The sequence below is a fragment of the Pristiophorus japonicus genome, chromosome 28, assembly GCF_044704955.1.
Source record: "Pristiophorus japonicus isolate sPriJap1 chromosome 28, sPriJap1.hap1, whole genome shotgun sequence".
In the NCBI taxonomy this organism is placed as follows: domain Eukaryota; kingdom Metazoa; phylum Chordata; class Chondrichthyes; family Pristiophoridae; genus Pristiophorus; species Pristiophorus japonicus.
In genome coordinates this window covers 17,094,598-17,107,203 of record NC_092004.1, presented here as the reverse complement: position 1 = coordinate 17,107,203, position 12,606 = coordinate 17,094,598, and the positions used below count along the sequence as shown (strand labels likewise).

Here is a 12,606-nt window from a genome sequence, read left to right as displayed (position 1 = left end):
TTACATGAACACATCCCGAGCTCCGAGATGTGTTTGCGAGCCATTGCCCCGAAATGAGGACTGAGTGTGCGGTACTATTCCTACCGGGGTTTAAGTTTTCTTTCAAAAAGGTGCGAGAAAGTTTTGCTTCGTTTTCTGTCGGGCCGAAATAGCTCAGTTGGGAGAGCGTTAGACTGAAGATCTAAAGGTCCCTGGTTCAATCCCGGGTTTCGGCAATATCTGGTGATTTTGCGTTTCCTTCATTTTCAGGGGAGAAGCTGGTTTGATATCGAGACAGTGCTTGAGGGATGGGCTGTTCAGCGGTGGCGTGATACTAATTTTGGACATGACATTTTTTTAGATTCAGCGCTCTTTTTCTGTTACTTTCTATTTATACTCTGCCCAGTTTTGTATATGAAGAGTGAACAATGTTTAAGCGATGCGATGTGTTCAATTCTTATGAAGTAACTCTATCACCCAGTGTGTGCCGGATACAAAATCATCTCAGGCTGGGCTTTCACGCAGCCCTAGGGCATTTTGTTGCCGTTTAAATCGGTCGTTTAGGGCGTGGTATTAATAAAGCCAAGAGCGCGGGGCCGATCCCCGTATGGGCCATCGCAATTTTTCATAATTTTTATTCGGTTTTTAGTAACATTTACAATCAAATCTTCATAACGAAACAAATCCACACGCAATCCCAAGGGATGGGAATTATTTGGAATAACAGCCATTGCTTATTTGCCGACGGTGTGCAGAGCACAACTTTCTGTTCATAACGTGTTTCTTGCTTTGCTGATAACCGATGAACTGGAGACCAGTTCCCGGCAATGGTTAAAAGCAGAACAGACAGACAGAACGGTTCTGTCGCCCTTCATGGGCAAAAGGCTTCAGTTCAGGACAAAAACACCAAATGAAATGTTCACACGGTACCGAGAGTGAAAATTCCCGGAAAAAGGAGAGAATGAAATGGATTTCAGTGGATGCCTAGCCGCACTTAACGCTGTGATTGCGCGGACATGTCTTTGGTGTTCTCCACAAAAACTGCTTTTTGCTGCGAACAGTTTTCCCTGGCGCGAATGTGATGAAAATTTCGAAAAAGCAAGGAGGAAAGACTGGGTTGGTCTGTTTGCTGGCACAGACGTCTGCAGCAGCTTCCCTGGTGGTCTAGTGGTTCGGATTCGGCGCTCTCACCGCCGCGGCTTGGGTTCGATTCCCGGTCAGGGAACATTGTATTTGCGTTGCTTCGAAATGCAATGCTGCTCCTGAACAAGCTTGCAGCTCACCTTGCTGTTGTTGCCCCAATCATCAGCAGCGCGTCGTGATACAACAGACACTTCTGTTTTAAAGTCTGCACTAAATGACAAGATCTCGCACAACAAGTGGAACTACAATTGCTGAAAGACAACGTAAATTTTGCCAATCATGGCTTTCTTTAGTCTTCCAGGTACCTATTTGCGCCACATCACTCGAGCTTATCATCAATCAAAGCATTGCCACTGTGGAAATATTCAGCATTTTAAACTTCGCAAAGTGTGCAAGACTGGAATCAGGGAATGCCTGGACCATGGGGACCGATAACTTATCCTTGAGCATTCATTTGGCCTGGGCCCCTTCTATATTGCACATTGGCTCACTGCGTGTCAATGTTTAGCGTTCACAGGCGATTTGCAAGATCTGAATTTCCCGGCAGAGAATTCATGGAGTTTTTCATCAAACCGAGATTCACCATCACTAACGTTAAACCTCTCCTTGATTCGCGACTCTTATCTCTCTTCATCATATCACTGCTAAGGACTGAACCTACTTTAATTTCACCTTGGCTCGGGGTCAGTGCGGCTCAATCGGACTTCGGCCAGTCTCCCTTTCACAACCCATCAGTGCCGAGAACAGAACGGGGAATTTTACTGACATGTTATGTTCTGAAACAGTTATAAACTCTCCAGTATATTTCACTGTGTCTTCAACACTGTGAGATCTGGCCTGGTATGCAATCTGTGTGTCTTTATGAACACTTCAGCAGAACATTAAATGAACATATGGAACTACAATTGCTGATTGAGACTGTACGGTTTGCCAACATTTAAGTGCAGTGTGAGAACAATCACAATGATCATTATTCTTCCAAGTACGTTCTTGCGCGGCATCACCCGAACAAACCGAGCAGATCACAGCCCGGCTATCAGTCAATTCATTGCCAGAGCGGAAAAATGCACATTTTCAAGTTAGCAACCTGCACAATCCCGGAATCAGAGAGTGCCTGGATCGTGGGCAGTGATAAATTAACATGAGCATAAAGATTTTCAATATCATTATACATTACATGAACACATCCCGAGCTCCGTGATGTGTTTGCGAGCCATTGCCCCGAAATGAGGACTGAGTGTGCGGTACTATTCCTACCGGGGTTTAAGTTTTCTTTCAAAAAGGTGCGAGAAAGTTTTGCTTCGTTTTCTGTCGGGCCGAAATAGCTCAGTTGGGAGAGCGTTAGACTGAAGATCTAAAGGTCCCTGGTTCAATCCCGGGTTTCGGCAATATCTGGTGATTTTGCGTTTCCTTCATTTTCAGGGGAGAAGCTGGTTTGATATCGAGACAGTGCTTGAGGGATGGGCTGTTCAGCGGTGGCGTGATACTAATTTTGGACATGACATTTTTTTAGATTCAGCGCTCTTTTTCTGTTACTTTCTAGTTATACTCTGCCCAGTTTTGTATATGAAGAGTGAACAATGTTTAAGCGATGCGATGTCTTCAATTCTTATGCAGTAAATCTATCACCCAGTGTGTGCCGGATACAAAATCATCTCAGGCTGGGCTTTCACGGAGCCCTAGGGCATTTTGTTGCCGTTTAAATCGGTCGTTTAGGGCGTGGTATTAATAAAGCCAAGAGCGCGGGCCCGATCCCCGTATGGGCCATCGCAATTTTTCATAATATTTATTCGGTTTTTAGTAACATTTACAATCAAATCTTCATAACGAAACAAATCCACACGCAATCCCAAGGGATGGGAATTATTTGGAATAACAGCCATTGCTTCTTTGCCGACGGTGTGCAGAGCACAACTTTCTGTTCATAACGTGTTTCTTGCTTTGCTGATAACCGATGAACTGGAGACCAGTTCCCGGCAATGGTCAAAAGCAGAACAGACAGACAGAACGGTTCTGTCGCCCTTGATGGGCAAAAGGCTTCAGTTCAGGACAAAAACACCAAATGAAATGTGCACACGGTACCGAGAGTGAAAACTCCCGGAAAAAGGAGAGAATGAAATGGATTTCAGTGGATGCCTAGCCGCACTTAACGCTGTGATTGCGCGGACATGTCTTTGGTGTTCTCCACAAAAACTGCTTTTTGCTGCGAACAGTTTTCCCTGGCGCGAATGTGATGAAAATTTCGAAAAAGCAAGGAGGAAAGACTAGGTTGGTCTGTTTGCTGGCACAGACGTTTGCAGCAGCTTCCCTGGTGGTCTAGTGGTTAGGATTCGGCGCTCTCACCGCCGCGGCCCGGGTTCGATTCTCGTTCAGGGAACATTGTATTTGCGTTGCTTCGAAATGCAATGCTGCTCCTGAACAAGCTTGCAGCTCACCTTGCTGTTGTTGCCCCAATCATCAGCAGCGCGTCGTGATACAACAGACACTTCTGTTTTAAAGTCTGCACTAAATGACAAGATCTCGCTCAACAAGTGGAACTACAATTGCTGAAAGACAACGTAAATTTTGCCAATCATGGCTTTCTTTAGTCTTCCAGGTACCTATTTGCGCCACATCACTCGAGCTTATCATCAATCAAAGCATTGCCACTGTGGAAATATTCAGCATTTTAAACTTCGCAAAGTGTGCAAGACTGGAATCAGGGAATGCCTGGACCATGGGGACCGATAACGTATCCTTGAGCATTCATTTGGCCTGGGCCCCTTCTATATTGCACATTGGCTCACTGCGTGTCAATGTTTCGCGTTCACAGGCGATTTGCAAGATCTGAATTTCCCGGCAGAGAATTCATGGAGTTTTTCATCAAACCGAGATTCACCATCACTAACGTTAAATCTCTCCTTGATTCGCGACTCTTATCTCTCTTCATCATATCACTGCTAAGTACTGAACCTGCTTTAATTTCACCTTGGCTCGGGGTCAGTGCGGCTCAATAGGACTTCGGCCCGTCTCCTTTTCACAACCCATCAGTGCCGAGAACAGAACGGGGAATTTTACTGACATGTTATGTTCTGAATCAGTTATAAACTCTCCAGTATATTTCACTGTATCTTCAACACTGTGAGATCTAGCCTGGTGTGCAATCTTTGTGTCTTTATGAAGACTTCAGCAGAACATTAAATGTACATATGGAACTACAATTGCTGATTGACACTGTACGGTTTGCCAACATTTAAGTGCAGTGTGAGAACAATCACAATTATCATTATTCTTCCATGTACGTTCTTGCGCGGCATCACCCTAACAAACCGAGCTGATCACAGCCCGGCTATCAGTCAATTCATTGCCAGTGCGGAAAAATGCACATTTTCAAGTTAGCAACGTGCACAATCCCGGAATCAGAGAGTGCCTGGATCGTGGGCAGTGATAAATTAACATGAGCATAAAGATTTTCAATATCATTATACATTACATGAACACATCCCGAGCTCCGAGATGTGTTTGAGAGCCATTGCCCCGAAATGAGGACTGAGTGTGCGGGGCTATTCCTACCGGGGTTTAAGTTTTCTTTCAAAAAGGTGCGAGAAAGGTTTGCTGCGTTTTCTGTCGGGCCGAAATAGCTCAGTTGGGAGAGCGTTAGACTGAAGATCTAAAGGTCCCTGGTTCAATCCCGGGTTTCGGCAATATCTGGTGATTTTGCGTTTCCTTCATTTTCAGGGGAGAAGCTGGTTTGATATCGAGACAGTGCTTGAGGGATGGGCTGTTCAGCGGTTGCGTGATACTAATTTTCGACATGACTTTTTTTAGATTCAGCGCTCTTTTTCTGTTACTTTCTAGTTATACTCTGCCCAGTTTTGTATATGAAGAGTGAACAATGTTTAAGCGATGCGATGTGTTCAATTCTTATGCAGTAAATCTATCACCCAGTGTGTGCCGGATACAAAATCATCTCAGGCTGGGCTTTCACGGAGCCCTAGGGCATTTTGTTACCGTTTAAATCGGTCGTTTAGGGCGTGGTATTAATAAAGCCAAGAGCGCGGACCCGTTCCCCGTATGGGCCATCGCAATTTTTCATAATATTTATTCGGTTTTTAGTAACATTTACAATCAAATCTTCATAACGAAACAAATCCACACGCAATCCCAAGGGATGGGAATTATTTGGAATAACAGCCATTGCTTCTTTGCCGACGGTGTGCAGAGCACAACTTTCTGTTCATAACGTGTTTCTTGCTTTGCTGATAACCGATGAACTGGAGACCAGTTCCCGGCAATGGTCAAAAGCAGAACAGACAGACAGAACGGTTCTGTCGCCCTTGATGGGCAAAAGGCTTCAGTTCAGGACAAAAACACCAAATGAAATGTGCACACGGTACCGAGAGTGAAAATTCCCGGAAAAAGGAGAGAATGAAATGGATTTCAGTGGATGCCTAGCCGCACTTAACGCTGTGATTGCGCGGACATGTCTTTGGTGTTCTCCACAAAAACTGCTTTTTGCTGCGAACATTTTTCCCTGGCGCGAATGTGATGAAAATTTCGAAAAAGCAAGGAGGAAAGACTGGGTTGGTCTGTTTGCTGGCACAGACGTTTGCTGCAGCTTCCCTGGTGGTCTAGTGGTTAGGATTCGGCGCTCTCACCGCCGCGGCCCGGGTTCGATTCTCGTTCAGGGAACATTGTATTTGCGTTGCTTCGAAATGCAATGCTGCTCCTGAACAAGCTTGCAGCTCACCTTGCTGTTGTTGCCCCAATCATCAGCAGCGCGTCGTGATACAACAGACACTTCTGTTTTAAAGTCTGCACTAAATGACAAGATCTCGCTCAACAAGTGGAACTACAATTGCTGAAAGACAACGTAAATTTTGCCAATCATGGCTTTCTTTAGTCTTCCAGGTACCTATTTGCGCCACATCACTCGAGCTTATCATCAATCAAAGCATTGCCACTGTGGAAATATTCAGCATTTTAAACTTCGCAAAGTGTGCAAGACTGGAATCAGGGAATGCCTGGACCATGGGGACCGATAACGTATCCTTGAGCATTCATTTGGCCTGGGCCCCTTCTATATTGCACATTGGCTCACTGCGTGTCAATGTTTCGCGTTCACAGGCGATTTGCAAGATCTGAATTTCCCGGCAGAGAATTCATGGAGTTTTTCATCAAACCGAGATTCACCATCACTAACGTTAAATCTCTCCTTGATTCGCGACTCTTATCTCTCTTCATCATATCACTGCTAAGTACTGAACCTGCTTTAATTTCACCTTGGCTCGGGGTCAGTGCGGCTCAATAGGACTTCGGCCCGTCTCCTTTTCACAACCCATCAGTGCCGAGAACAGAACGGGGAATTTTACTGACATGTTATGTTCTGAATCAGTTATAAACTCTCCAGTATATTTCACTGTATCTTGAACACTGTGAGATCTAGCCTGGTGTGCAATCTTTGTGTCTTTATGAAGACTTCAGCAGAACATTAAATGTACATATGGAACTACAATTGCTGATTGACACTGTACGGTTTGCCAACATTTAAGTGCAGTGTGAGAACAATCACAATTATCATTATTCTTCCATGTACGTTCTTGCGCGGCATCACCCTAACAAACCGAGCTGATCACAGCCCGGCTATCAGTCAATTCATTGCCAGTGCGGAAAAATGCACATTTTCAAGTTAGCAACGTGCACAATCCCGGAATCAGAGAGTGCCTGGATCGTGGGCAGTGATAAATTAACATGAGCATAAAGATTTTCAATATCATTATACATTACATGAACACATCCCGAGCTCCGAGATGTGTTTGAGAGCCATTGCCCCGAAATGAGGACTGAGTGTGCGGGGCTATTCCTACCGGGGTTTAAGTTTTCTTTCAAAAAGGTGCGAGAAAGGTTTGCTGCGTTTTCTGTCGGGCCGAAATAGCTCAGTTGGGAGAGCGTTAGACTGAAGATCTAAAGGTCCCTGGTTCAATCCCGGGTTTCGGCAATATCTGGTGATTTTGCGTTTCCTTCATTTTCAGGGGAGAAGCTGGTTTGATATCGAGACAGTGCTTGAGGGATGGGCTGTTCAGCGGTTGCGTGATACTAATTTTCGACATGACTTTTTTTAGATTCAGCGCTCTTTTTCTGTTACTTTCTAGTTATACTCTGCCCAGTTTTGTATATGAAGAGTGAACAATGTTTAAGCGATGCGATGTGTTCAATTCTTATGCAGTAAATCTATCACCCAGTGTGTGCCGGATACAAAATCATCTCAGGCTGGGCTTTCACGGAGCCCGAGGGCATTTTGTTACCGTTTAAATCGGTCGTTTAGGGCGTGGTATTAATAAAGCCAAGAGCGCGGACCCGTTCCCCGTATGGGCCATCGCAATTTTTCATAATATTTATTCGGTTTTTAGTAACATTTACAATCAAATCTTCATAACGAAACAAATCCACACGCAATCCCAAGGGATGGGAATTATTTGGAATAACAGCCATTGCTTCTTTGCCGACGGTGTGCAGAGCACAACTTTCTGTTCATAACGTGTTTCTTGCTTTGCTGATAACCGATGAACTGGAGACCAGTTCCCGGCAATGGTCAAAAGCAGAACAGACAGACAGAACGGTTCTGTCGCCCTTGATGGGCAAAAGGCTTCAGTTCAGGACAAAAACACCAAATGAAATGTGCACACGGTACCGAGAGTGAAAATTCCCGGAAAAAGGAGAGAATGAAATGGATTACAGTGGATGCCTAGCCGCACTTAACGCTGTGATTGCGCGGACATGTCTTTGGTGTTCTCCACAAAAACTGCTTTTTGCTGCGAACAGTTTACCCTGGCGCGAATGTGATGAAAATTTCGAAAAAGCAAGGAGGAAAGACTGGGTTGGTCTGTTTGCTGGCACAGACGTTTGCTGCAGCTTCCCTGGTGGTCTAGTGGTTAGGATTCGGCGCTCTCACCGCCGCGGCCCGGGTTCGATTCTCGTTCAGGGAACATTGTATTTGCGTTGCTTCGAAATGCAATGCTGCTCCTGAACAAGCTTGCAGCTCACCTTGCTGTTGTTGCCCCAATCATCAGCAGCGCGTCGTGATACAACAGACACTTCTGTTTTAAAGTCTGCACTAAATGACAAGATCTCGCTCAACAAGTGGAACTACAATTGCTGAAAGACAACGTAAATTTTGCCAATCATGGCTTTCTTTAGTCTTCCAGGTACCTATTTGCGCCACATCACTCGAGCTTATCATCAATCAAAGCATTGCCACTGTGGAAATATTCAGCATTTTAAACTTCGCAAAGTGTGCAAGACTGGAATCAGGGAATGCCTGGACCATGGGGACCGATAACGTATCCTTGAGCATTCATTTGGACTGGGCCCCTTCTATATTGCACATTGGCTCACTGCGTGTCAATGTTTCGCGTTCACAGGCGATTTGCAAGATCTGAATTTCCCGGCAGAGAATTCATGGAGTTTTTCATCAAACCGAGATTCACCATCACTAACGTTAAATCTCTCCTTGATTCGCGACTCTTATCTCTCTTCATCATATCACTGCTAAGTACTGAACCTGCTTTAATTTCACCTTGGCTCGGGGTCAGTGCGGCTCAATAGGACTTCGGCCCGTCTCCTTTTCACAACCCATCAGTGCCGAGAACAGAACGGGGAATTTTACTGACATGTTATGTTCTGAATCAGTTATAAACTCTCCAGTATATTTCACTGTGTCTTCAACACTGTGAGATCTAGCCTGGTGTGCAATCTTTGTGTCTTTATGAACACTTCAGCAGAACATTAAATGTACATATGGAACTACAATTGCTGATTGACACTGTACGGTTTGCCAACATTTAAGTGCAGTGTGAGAACAATCACAATGATCATTATTCTTCCATGTACCTTCTTGCGCGGCATCACCCTAACAAACCGAGCTGATCACAGCCCGGCTATCAGTCAATTCATTGCCAGTGCGGAAAAATGCACATTTTCAAGTTAGCAACGTGCACAATCCCGGAATCAGAGAGTGCCTGGATCGTGGGCAGTGATAAATTAACATGAGCATAAAGATTTTCAATATCATTATACATTACATGAACACATCCCGAGCTCCGAGATGTGTTTGCGAGCCATTGCCCCGAAATGAGGACTGAGTGTGCGGGGCTATTCCGACCGGGGTTTAAGTTTTCTTTCAAAAAGGTGTGAGAAAGTTTTGCTTCGTTTTCTGTCGGGCCGAAATAGCTCAGTTGGGAGAGCGTTAGACTGAAGATCTAAAGGTCCCTGGTTCAATCCCGGGTTTCGGCAATATCTGGTGATTTTGCGTTTCCTTCATTTTCAGGGGAGAAGCTGGTTTGATATCGAGACAGTGCTTGAGGGATGGGCTGTTCAGCGGTGGCGTGATACTAATTTTGGACATGACATTTTTTTAGATTCAGCGCTCTTTTTCTGTTACTTTCTATTTATACTCTGCCCAGTTTTGTATATGAAGAGTGAACAATGTTTAAGCGATGCGATGTGTTCAATTCTTATGAAGTAACTCTATCACCCAGTGTGTGCCGGATACAAAATCATCTCAGGCTGGGCTTTCACGCAGCCCTAGGGCATTTTGTTGCCGTTTAAATCGGTCGTTTAGGGCGTGGTATTAATAAAGCCAAGAGCGCGGGGCCGATCCCCGTATGGGCCATCGCAATTTTTCATAATTTTTATTCGGTTTTTAGTAACATTTACAATCAAATCTTCATAACGAAACAAATCCACACGCAATCCCAAGGGATGGGAATTATTTGGAATAACAGCCATTGCTTCTTTGCCGACGGTGTGCAGAGCACAACTTTCTGTTCATAACGTGTTTTTGCTTTGCTGATAACCGATGAACTGGAGACCAGTTCCCGGCAATGGTTAAAAGCAGAACAGACAGACAGAACGATTCTGTCGCCCTTGATGGGCAAAAGGCTTCCATTCAGGACAAAAACACCAAATGAAATGTTCACACGGTACCGAGAGTGAAAATTCCCGGAAAAAGGAGAGAATGAAATGGATTTCAGTGGATGCCTAGCCGAACTTAACGCTGTGATTGCGCGGACATGTCTTTGGTGTTCTCCACAAAAACTGCTTTTTGCTGCGAACAGTTTTCCCTGGCGCGAATGTGATGAAAATTTCGAAAAAGCAAGGAGGAAAGACTGGGTTGGTCTGTTTGCTGGCACAGACGTTTGCAGCAGCTTCCCTGGTGGTCTCGTGGTTAGGATTCGGCGCTCTCACCGCCGCGGCCCGGGTTCGATTCCCGGTCAGGGAACATTGTACTTGCGTTGCTTCGAAATGCAATGCTGCTCCTGAACAAGCTTGCAGCTCACCTTGCTGTTGTTGCCCCAATCATCAGCAGCGCGTCGTGATACAACAGACACTTCTGTTTTAAAGTCTGCACTAAATGACAAGATCTCGCTCAACAAGTGGAACTACAATTGCTGAAAGACAACGTAAATTTTGCCAATCATGGCTTTCTTTAGTCTTCCAGGTACCTATTTGCGCCACATCACTCGAGCTTATCATCAATCAAAGCATTGCCACTGTGGAAATATTCAGCATTTTAAACTTCGCAAAGTGTGCAAGACTGGAATCAGGGAATGCCTGGGGACCGATAACTTATCCTTGAGCATTCATTTGGCCTGGGCCCCTTCTATATTGCACATTGGCTCACTGCGTGTCAATGTTTAGCGTTCACAGGCGATTTGCAAGATCTGAATTTCCCGGCAGAGAATTCATGGAGTTTTTCATCAAACCGAGATTCACCATCACTAACGTTAAATCTCTCCTTGATTCGCGACTCTTATCTCTCTTCATCATATCACTGCTAAGGACTGAACTTGCTTTAATTTCACCTTGGCTCGAGGTCAGTGCGGCTCAATAGGACTTCGGCCCGTCTCCTTTTGACAACCCATCAGTGCCGAGAACAGAACGCAGAATTTTACTGACATGTTATGTTCTGAATCAGTTATAAACTCTCCAGTATATTTCAATGTGTCTTCAACACTGTGAGATCTGGCCTGGTATGCAATCTTTGTGTCTTTATGAACACTTCAGCAGAACATTAAATGAACATATGGAACTACAATTGCTGATTGAGACTGTACGGTTTGCCAACATTTAAGTGCAGTGTGAGAACAATCACAATGATCATTATTCTTCCATGTACGTTCTTGCGCGACATCACCCGAACAAACCGAGCAGATCACAGCCCGGCTATCAGTCAATTCATTGCCAGAGCGGAAAAATGCACATTTTCAAGTTAGCAACGTGCACAATCCCGGAATCAGAGAGTGCCTGGATCGTGGGCAGTGATAAATTAAAATGAGCATAAAGATTTTCAATATCATTATACATTACATGAACACATCCCGAGCTCCGAGATGTGTTTGCGAGCCATTGCCCCGAAATGAGGACTGAGTGTGCGGTACTATTCCTACCGGGGTTTAAGTTTTCTTTCAAAAAGGTGCGAGAAAGTTTTGCTTCGTTTTCTGTCGGGCCGAAATAGCTCAGTTGGGAGAGCGTTAGACTGAAGATCTAAAGGTCCCTGGTTCAATCCCGGGTTTCGGCAATATCTGGTGATTTTGCGTTTCCTTCATTTTCAGGGGAGAAGCTGGTTTGATATCGAGACAGTGCTTGAGGGATGGGCTGTTCAGCGGTGGCGTGATACTAATTTTGGACATGACATTTTTTTAGATTCAGCGCTCTTTTTCTGTTACTTTCTATTTATACTCTGCCCAGTTTTGTATATGAAGAGTGAACAATGTTTAAGCGATGCGATGTGTTCAATTCTTATGAAGTAACTCTATCACCCAGTGTGTGCCGGATACAAAATCATCTCAGGCTGGGCTTTCACGCAGCCCTGGGGCATTTTGTTGCCGTTTCAATCGGTCGTTTAGGGCGTGGTATTAATAAAGCCAAGAGCGCGGGGCCGATCCCCGTATGGGCCATCGCAATTTTTCATAATTTTTATTCGGTTTTTAGTAACATTTACAATCAAATCTTCATAACGAAACAAATCCACACGCAATCCCAAGGGATGGGAATTATTTGGAATAACAGCCATTGCTTCTTTGCCGACGGTGTGCAGAGCACAACTTTCTGTTCATAACGTGTTTCTTGCTTTGCTGATAACCGATGAACTGGAGACCAGTTCCCGGCAATGGTTAAAAGCAGAACAGACAGACAGAATGGTTCTGTCGCCCTTGATGGGCAAAAGGCTTCAGTTAAGGACAAAAACACCAAATGAAATGTTCACACGGTACCGAGAGTGAAAATTCCCGGAAAAAGGAGAGAATGAAATGGATTTCAGTGGATGCCTAGCCGCACTTAACGCTGTGATTGCGCGGACATGTCTTTGGTGTTCTCCACAAAAACTGCTTTTTGCTGCGAACAGTTTTCCCTGGCGCGAATGTGATGTAAATTTCGAAAAAGCAAGGAGGAAAGACTGGGTTGGTCTGTTTGCTGGCACAGACGTTTGCTGCAGCTTTCCTGGTG

General features: G+C 44.8%; 11 non-coding genes across 11 annotated transcripts; all 11 read left to right on the top strand.

The window, feature by feature from the left end:
* The first annotated feature begins 142 nt into the window (after nucleotides 1-142).
* Nucleotides 143-215, top strand: trnaf-gaa (transfer RNA phenylalanine (anticodon GAA)). The gene has a single exon. It is a non-coding gene; the product is annotated as a tRNA-Phe (tRNA).
* A 917-nt stretch (nucleotides 216-1,132) lies between these two features.
* trnae-cuc (transfer RNA glutamic acid (anticodon CUC)) lies at nucleotides 1,133-1,204 on the top strand. Its single transcript has one exon. It is a non-coding gene; the product is annotated as a tRNA-Glu (tRNA).
* Nucleotides 1,205-2,437: 1,233 nt separating this feature from the next.
* On the top strand, nucleotides 2,438-2,510 carry trnaf-gaa (transfer RNA phenylalanine (anticodon GAA)). The gene has a single exon. It is a non-coding gene; the product is annotated as a tRNA-Phe (tRNA).
* A 917-nt stretch (nucleotides 2,511-3,427) lies between these two features.
* On the top strand, nucleotides 3,428-3,499 carry trnae-cuc (transfer RNA glutamic acid (anticodon CUC)). Its single transcript has one exon. It is a non-coding gene; the product is annotated as a tRNA-Glu (tRNA).
* A 1,233-nt stretch (nucleotides 3,500-4,732) lies between these two features.
* Nucleotides 4,733-4,805, top strand: trnaf-gaa (transfer RNA phenylalanine (anticodon GAA)). The gene has a single exon. It is a non-coding gene; the product is annotated as a tRNA-Phe (tRNA).
* Nucleotides 4,806-5,721: 916 nt separating this feature from the next.
* On the top strand, nucleotides 5,722-5,793 carry trnae-cuc (transfer RNA glutamic acid (anticodon CUC)). Its single transcript has one exon. It is a non-coding gene; the product is annotated as a tRNA-Glu (tRNA).
* A 1,233-nt stretch (nucleotides 5,794-7,026) lies between these two features.
* trnaf-gaa (transfer RNA phenylalanine (anticodon GAA)) lies at nucleotides 7,027-7,099 on the top strand. The gene has a single exon. It is a non-coding gene; the product is annotated as a tRNA-Phe (tRNA).
* A 916-nt stretch (nucleotides 7,100-8,015) lies between these two features.
* trnae-cuc (transfer RNA glutamic acid (anticodon CUC)) lies at nucleotides 8,016-8,087 on the top strand. The gene has a single exon. It is a non-coding gene; the product is annotated as a tRNA-Glu (tRNA).
* Nucleotides 8,088-9,320: 1,233 nt separating this feature from the next.
* Nucleotides 9,321-9,393, top strand: trnaf-gaa (transfer RNA phenylalanine (anticodon GAA)). The gene has a single exon. It is a non-coding gene; the product is annotated as a tRNA-Phe (tRNA).
* Nucleotides 9,394-10,309: 916 nt separating this feature from the next.
* Nucleotides 10,310-10,381, top strand: trnae-cuc (transfer RNA glutamic acid (anticodon CUC)). The gene has a single exon. It is a non-coding gene; the product is annotated as a tRNA-Glu (tRNA).
* A 1,226-nt stretch (nucleotides 10,382-11,607) lies between these two features.
* On the top strand, nucleotides 11,608-11,680 carry trnaf-gaa (transfer RNA phenylalanine (anticodon GAA)). The gene has a single exon. It is a non-coding gene; the product is annotated as a tRNA-Phe (tRNA).
* Nucleotides 11,681-12,606: the final 926 nt, after the last annotated feature.